An 8,259-nucleotide genomic window follows, 5' to 3' on the forward strand; every position below is an offset into this window, starting at 1 on the left:
GTAAGGTATTTCTATTCTCTTAAATAAAAGCTCCCCTTGGAACAGTGATTGGTAAGGCCAACAGGTGGATTCTGAAGTAAGAAATCAAAATCTGCCTTTCATTGATTTTTCAGTCATTTGCCTCAATTCTCTACTTCAAGTTCAATTTGGAGTGCTTTTTACATACTAACATTGTGTCTAGCTGCATGCTAGTCACGATAGATAAAGAAACATGAAGCATAGACTGTTCTTCAAGGAATTCATGATGTTCTGAGAGTTTACTTTTAAGAGACTATTTTCTTAACATTCACATCAAAACTTTGAAGATGTGTTAACTCTTCAAATATTAAATTTATATGTATAAATCTAAAACTAAATTATTTCTAGAGCAATACGTTTTAAAATATACTGTTTCTGTAATACATTTGACTTAGAAATTTCTGGCTTTGCTAGTATTCTGGTAACATTTCTCCTTTAAAAGAGTAACAAACTACATTTATAGAGTTGAAGACATTATTATATGGATATATTTTTTAAAATTAGAGACAGTTCAAATTTTCCCAAATTCTATTTTTTTAATCTATATCAGAATTTGAACTGCTTAATTTTCCCTTACTTCTCATACAATGCTGAGGAATGTCACAAATGTTAAAAAGAGTTTAAAATAATGTTCTCATGAGGTGATGGATTGTAAGCCACATTTGAGTGTGTTGAAAAGTGAGCAGGAAGAAGTGGTGGAAGAAAAGGTAGCAGACAATGATTTCCAGGGGGAAGAAAGTTAACTCCTTTATTGAATCTTAAGTACTGGTGTGCATGAAAAATTTTACTGTGTATATCTAAGCCCAAAATACAGAAAGTGAAATGAAACCTGTCATTTTTAGATGCTTTAGGTCACCTATTCAGAATTACTCAAAAAGAGAGATGCTATAAACCTTTTTGTGCAAGAATTGCTTTTGTAAAAAGCACATGTGGGTAGCTTTCATTTAAGACTAAAATATTTTGAGATCAAAACTTCAACTAGATTGTAAAGTAATTATACCCCAATAAAGATGTTAAAAAAAAAACAAAAAAAAAACTTCAACTAGAACCACTGTGAGTGATTTGAATACATACATTGAGACATAAAATGGCACTAATCACATATTTCAGGTGTCAAAATCCCTGGCAGAGTAGATTAGTGAAAAAAAGAAGTTTTAAAAGAGCAAGAGAAAAAAATCTAAAAGGGAAAAAAAGATGGTTATAAATGCAACAGATTTCCTCTGAACATTCAAATGTTTTCACTAAACAAGTCAAGAAAGGATAATTTAAAATGTCTACAAGAGAATTTAGAAAGTCAAAATAGATTTGAAAAAGATCATAGACGTGACAGCTAAAAGAGTGGTGAGAAATCCCTAATAATTTTTATCTAAGGTCTTTTAATCTCGTTGAATTTGAATGAGATTCTAACTTGGAGACGTTAAGAAATCTAAGATCAGACTGGTTTCTCCTATTGATATTCAGCTGGAAGTGTAAGTCATACATAATTTAAATAAAGAATAATAAATCCATTTGAAAGGGCTAGATCAAACTCATAGAGATATGTATTATTCTCCCAGAACTTTACAGACTCCAAAGGCAAGAGGAAGACCCCAGAAGTCATGCAGTTCATTTTCCTGTTCTAAGAGAGCTCCAGAAAGACAACTTTGTTTCTTCTTACTAAATTTGCAGAGAGGCAGTTGGTATACTGCTCGTCCAAATTCCCCCATTAAATTTTGGTTCAATGATTTATTCTCCATTGTCTTCAACATCTTATTTATTCAACAATTAGCAAAAACCTAGCATACGCATCAAGGCCTGTAAGAACCTTGCCTATGGGGAGGAAAAGAAGAAAAAGTGCAATCCGTATGTAAAGACCTATCTGCTGCCTGACAGATCCTCCCAGGGAAAACGCAAGACTGGACTCTAAAAGAACACGGTGGAGCCGACCTTTCAGGAGACCTTGAAGTACCAGGTGGAGCTTACCCAGCTGGCGACCCAGCAGCTGCGGGTGTCTGTGTGGCACCTGGGCACGCTCGCCCGGAGGGTGTTTCTTGGAGAAGTGATCATCCCTCTGGCCACGTGGGACTTTGAGGACCGCACGACCCAGTCTGCCCATTGGTATCCGCTCCAGGCCAAGGCAGAAAAAGACGAAGACAGTGTTCCCACGAATAACGGAGAACTTGTAGCCCGGGCCAAACTCGTCCTCCCTGCAGGGCCCAGAAAGCTCCAGGAGGCTCCAGAAGGGACAGGAGATCAGCCATCACATAACGGTCAGCTCTGTTTGGTAGTGCTGGGAGCCAAGAATTTACCTGTGCCCTCAGATGGTACCTTAAACTCATTTGTTAAGGGCTGTCTCACTCTGCCAGAACAGCAGAGGTTGTGACTGAAGTGCCCCGTCCTGAAGAAGCAAGCCTGTCCCCAGTGGAAGCACTCCTTCGTTTTCAAAGGGGTCACCCCTTCTCAGCCGAGGCAATCCACCCTAGAATTAACCGTTTGGGACCAGGCCACCTTCGGTGTGAACGACCGCCTGCTGGGAGGCTCCAGGCTTGGTTCCAAGGAAGAGCCAGCGGGCGGCGCAGACTCGTGCTCACAATCAAAGCTCCAATGGCAGAAAGTGCTCTCCAGCCCCAACCTGTGGACAGACATGAACCTCACCCTGCACTGACCGGAGGCTCCGGGCGCAGTGGGTTTTCAGGTGCCGGGGCCTGATGGTCGGCTGCGGGGCTGGGCGTGCGGGCACGGGGGTGGAGGGTGGCGAAGGGCCCTGGGGGTGTGAGCTCTCCCCGTCTACAGCCGTCCTGCTGCTGAGATGTTCTTCCACATTCCTCTATGAGTATTTAGACGGAACCATTATCGATGCTACGTTAGTTAGATCTCAGGTTGGTTATCAGTGCTTTGAGAGATGTGGAAAATGACCCGATTTCAATAAATGTTCAACAGTTTAAAAAAAAATAAAAGTCAGATAATGTAGTAATCCCTGAAGTAACAAAGGTAAATAAGAGGAGCTCTTTCCTTGGGAAACTGACTGCTAAGTGGAATGAACTGGGTGCCCTGGAGGTATGGAGAAGGGACTATAAACCAGATGGAGGGGCCTAAGCAGTGTATTTGAACTTAGTCTTGAAGGTGCAGTATAAATTAGCTAGGAGAAAGAGTGAAAGCAGAACATTTCTGGAAGAGAAAGGAACACATGCAAAGATAAGAGGGTGTGAAGAGTGTGATGGCTTCCAGAAGCTCCACATAGAGTGGGTAAAGGCTACTGCAGGTAGGAGGTGAGGCTAGAGTAACACTTTCCACAATATCTTTTGAGGAATATTAATGCTGCTAGAAGCGCTGAAAAAAATTCTTTCCAGACTTAGTAGATAGAATCTGATGGGAGTTCCCAATAAAAATTGTGGGTTCCGGAGGCTGTAGGAAGGTTTGGTTGGGAGGGCAGGCAAGGTAGGGAGTACTGGAGGCAGAAAGCTTGGAGCAGTATTGGGATAAAAGTCCAGGAAAGGAAGAAAAAACACAAAGGAGCTTACATCTGGAGCAGTGGCTCAGGAGCACGAGGCTGGGGGTGATGTCCGGAGCTTATGTTTCTATCACTACGAGATGGAGGCACCATGGAGATATTATCCAAGAGCACATGATGCTTCAAGTCTGTGCTCCAGTCAGGCTTTGTCCACTGAGACCTTCTTGCAAGATATTCTATGTTTTGTCTCCTCAAGTGATGTGGTTACCTACCCACATGCCTGGCTTCCTTTATACCTTCTTTCTGAATTGGATGTCTATAGGTAGGTCACAAACTATAGAAAGTTTCCTCAAGGACAGGTTGGAGTTTCAAGGACTCTTGTTTAGCTCTGTCAGCTCTTTACTCTCCTAATTTCTCTAGCACACCCTGTTCATAATCCAGTTCTTTATTCTCTTGCCAGCCCCTTGAGAATCCTGTAATTCTCAGGCTCACTTCAACTCAGGATGAGCGATGACAACTTTGCTCTCCCTTTTGACAACTCTTTGAAACTACAGTTTCATGCTGTGGTCATATCCTTGATGGCATCTAGATATAGTCTTTTAGGTTGAATGCTCTGGTAGGATGACCAGTTTGTCCTTGTTTGTCTGTGGCTGAGGGGTTTCTGGGATGCAGGACTTTCTTTGCTAAAACCGGGAAAATCCTGGACAAGTGAGGAGAGTTGGTCAGGCTAAGTCACTCTGCCTGTCTTACTCACCACTATCTCCCAGCGTAGTACCTGCCACATGATAGATCTTAAGTATTTCAGATAGATACTAGCTTAATTAATCGAACACTTAGATTTACCAGATATCTGTATGCATTATATCATTTTATCTTTTTTTTAATAGACCTTTATTGGAGTATAATTGCTTCACAGTACAGTGTTATAATTGCTACACAATACTAGTATAGTACAATACCAAAGTGAATCAGCCATATGCATACATATATCCCCATATCTCTTCCCTCTTGCGTCTCCCTCCCACCCTCCCCATCCCACCCCTCTAGGTGGTCACAAAGCACCCGAGCTGATCTCCCTGCGCTATGCGGCTGCTTCCCACTAGCTAACTATTTTACATTCGGTAGTGTATATATGTCGATGCTATCATAAACAAGACAAAAAGACAACCCTCAGAATGGGAGAAAATATTTGCAAATGAAACAACAGACAAAGGATTAATCTCCAAAATATCATTTTATCTTGATGGAGGAGAATTCTCTATTTATTTTACATATGAGAAACTTGAAACTCAGGAGGTTATCATCTGCCCAAGGCAACAGAGTTAGTAGGTGGCAGAGTTATGTTTTGAACCCATATCTGTGTGATTTTTAAACTTGTGTTATTTCCAGAATGCAGAGGCGCCTGTGTAACAGCCCACCATCCACCTGCTTAAGGCTTTGCCTTAGTGCTGAGCTTTGGGAGCTGTCAGAAACAGGCTCCCAGGGAATGAGAAATGTTAATGGAGTGCAGCACTTTGTAAACTCCCAATAATAGCTACTACCCTTTTCTCTCCAGGTCCCTTTTCCCCAGGGCAGCTTGTTATCTACAAGAAACATGAATTCGTGAGAAAGAGAAAATTCCAAACTATCAGCATGAGTTAGAAGCCAGACATTTGTAGTTACCTTTATCTTCGTGCACATATCATTAAACGAATTGCTTTAATAACCCTAAGCCTTTATGTACTCCTTGAATAACAGCTTTTATAACTGAAGTTAAGATGCTATAAGGGTAAAAGGAAATACTTCTCCTCTGTGTTTACTTACAGGTATCTTCACCATGGAATTTGCGCCTTATGTATTTTCTACTGACCATCTCATGACAATAGTTGGCATATGATACCTTCTATTTTGGAACACAGTAACTCTCCAATCACTCTAATTTCTCTTTGTAGCTTAGATTTATAATGCACTGTTGAACGTTCTTAATAGAATATCACTGTCAGATTAGTTACTCTTATAGCAGCTATTATTTTAATATAAAAAACAAATGTACTCGTAATTGTAAATGGTATTGTGATTAATGAATGCGTCATTCTTGCACAGCAGTAACATAGTTGCTCTTTGTTAATCAAATTTAAAAGGAAATGGAAGAAGGAATTATGATATGACACCTACTAAAGATGAAACTGATAATGGAGCTCCAGGTCAGTGCTTCTCTTTCCTGTATACAAGCAGTTTCCTTGATATGAATTATTTGTGGAGTCAGGGATCACAGTGGACTGAAATGTACACAGGGTCACACATTCATCATTAATTAAATAATCCAGGGTGAAAATTTCCCTTTTTTAAAAATGAGCAATGAAAATGAAAATAACTGAGCCATGAACACACAGTCAATGGTTTCCCTAATATATATGTTTTAAAACTCTTCCAAATTGTCACTGTTTTGCTTCCCCAGGGTGTGAAGTGTAGGCAACTCTGCAATTTGTAGATTAGTTCGTTTAGCCGACTAAATTTTTAAAAAAATGTGTCTATACCATAGCTAGAATATTCACTAAAAAAAATGAGACCCTAATGTGGAAAGTAATAATTGATTATCAAAATGCTTTAAGCAATATTTCCATGAGTAATTTGAAGGCCAATAATTTGTAATGTCAAGTCAAAACAAAAATACCTTTGTTGCTAGAAATTGGGCTGTTTCACAGTTTTCATTTTTGAAGGAAGTGAAAATATTCTTATTTCTACTACCAAGTACAAGAAGCTTTGGGCAACTAGTGTGAACACTATGAGTAATAAACCTGGTGTATGATAATCTGAAGACCAATATGGCGGTCATTGCTTTAAAGAGATTCAAACCACTCATTTGGCATACTTATTATGTCTTATTCTCTCTCTGTCTCACTATCCCTCTTTTACTTAAAAATTTCTTTTATTTATTTAGTTCTGTTGGGGCTCAAGGCAGGCCACCCACAAATATGCCACAGTGGCATATTGATTATTTTGAATTAAAGTTACTTAAGAAATGACCAACGCAAGAGGGACACTCTGACCCTTCTTTCTATCTCCCTGAAAGCAGGAAATAAATCTCTCATGTGAAAGGAGGTAGAAGGACACCTTTAATGCCAGAGATAGGAAATTCAGGCCCAGAAGACTATATAAACAAATCTTATTACTTTAATTTACCACCCAAGCCCAAATTCTGTTTAGATTCTGCACTAATTGAGCATCCAAATCCTAAATTTCTTTGTCCTGTCAATTTCTCATATGTTTATTGTTTTTTTATCTAAACAGTACAAAAGCTGCCTGCTTTGGACACTTCTTAGGTCTCATTTCTTTGAGACCTCCCTGTGAATTAAAATTTGTTTCTTTTTCTCCTGTTAATCTATTTTATATCAGTTTTATTATTAGTCCAGCCACAAGAACTCAAGACAGGTAGAGGCAGAAATTTCCCCCTCCCCATCAGTTCCTAATTTTCCATCTAATATTTAAGTAACTTGAGTGACAAAAGAAATTTTATCTGACGTCATATTTCTCATAAAGTCCAGCATAATAACTCACATCTTTTTGTCACTTATAAATTTGTATTGATTGCTTGATCTATAATTTTGGAATAACTGTGTTAAGAACATAGAAAGATTGCTATCGAGACAAGTAAAATAAATTGATGTGACATATCTCAAAGTTAAGGGATTAATCAATTATACTTCAAATTTGATAGAAGGAATAATATCCCACTAATTACCAGAATTTAGTGATCCATCCTTGCCATCAATTTATTGCTGCTGTCATGAGCTAGGAGAGGGCCTGATTGCAGAATTGGATGTGGTTGGCTAAACACAGGCTTCTTACTGATGCCCAGTGAGGTTCAGCATTTTGCCATATTTGACAAGTATTATTTCTATTTAAAAGTCTTTTTAAGTTGTTTTCACAATATTATGATCATTTCAGGAACCTCAGTGCTTTAGAAGAGTTTCTATAACTTTGTTTTTTGATGGGGCCTACCTTAGGTTATTTTCAAAATGTAAACAGATAAATATCAATTACGTGACATCTGGCACCAGTTTAGGAGTCAGATGACGAATGACTGCTGGGAGGGAGGAGTTAAAAAGAGTAAGCCAAGAAAGGACCGTACTGCTCCCTGTGAAAGTGGGCTTTCTGAATGACCATAATCACGTGAAAGGTATAAGGAAAGTGTAGAAGTTTCTCTTTTCTTCTATGTGCAGGAAAGAATATAGACGTTCTGCATGCAAGTAGTTTACAAAAGTAAACCATTTTTTTCCCCTAATTAATGTGGACACTGTGTCTGTGGCTGTGACAGAAGTTAAGAGGCCCCCGCACATTCAAACGCTGAAGATGGTTGAGCGTAAACTTCTGGAGAGGTTTTTAACCACAAGTTGTGTGATGTGTGTTTAAAAAAAGAAATGTCTGAGGTCTTTTTAGATTTTTTTCCCTTTAAAGTAATTACTAAGGAATACATCCTAGGTCTTTATTTGGGAAAGAAATCTTTCTCTAAAGGAATTATGTTTCATTGCCTAATATCCCTTATATTTACTTGCTTTAATAAAGAGTTATGTTTCAGTACCAAAAGATATATTCCAATCTCTTTTCTTAAATATAAATGGCTAAACTGCCTTTTTAAAAAGCACAGATAAGGTATGGTGAGAAAAAATTGTGGGTCCAATGTCTTTGAGTGGTAAATAGCCTAATTTTAAAAGTTGACTCTCCCAAACTAAAAGCACAGCATAGAAACATGTTGTATGCCTGAATAGAATTACTAAGAATGAATTAGGCCAACCATTGATTTGGGAACAGAAGGGACAATATGGATTTTA

The 8,259-nt window shown here is 38.7% G+C and overlaps 1 pseudogene; it reads left to right on the top strand.

The window, feature by feature from the left end:
• Positions 1 to 662: 662 nt before the first annotated feature.
• On the top strand, positions 663 to 2,662 carry LOC136125424 (synaptotagmin-like protein 3 pseudogene; annotated as a pseudogene).
• Positions 2,663 to 8,259: the final 5,597 nt, after the last annotated feature.

Source organism: Phocoena phocoena, chromosome 7 (genome assembly GCF_963924675.1).
Source record: "Phocoena phocoena chromosome 7, mPhoPho1.1, whole genome shotgun sequence".
Lineage (NCBI taxonomy): Eukaryota > Metazoa > Chordata > Mammalia > Artiodactyla > Phocoenidae > Phocoena > Phocoena phocoena.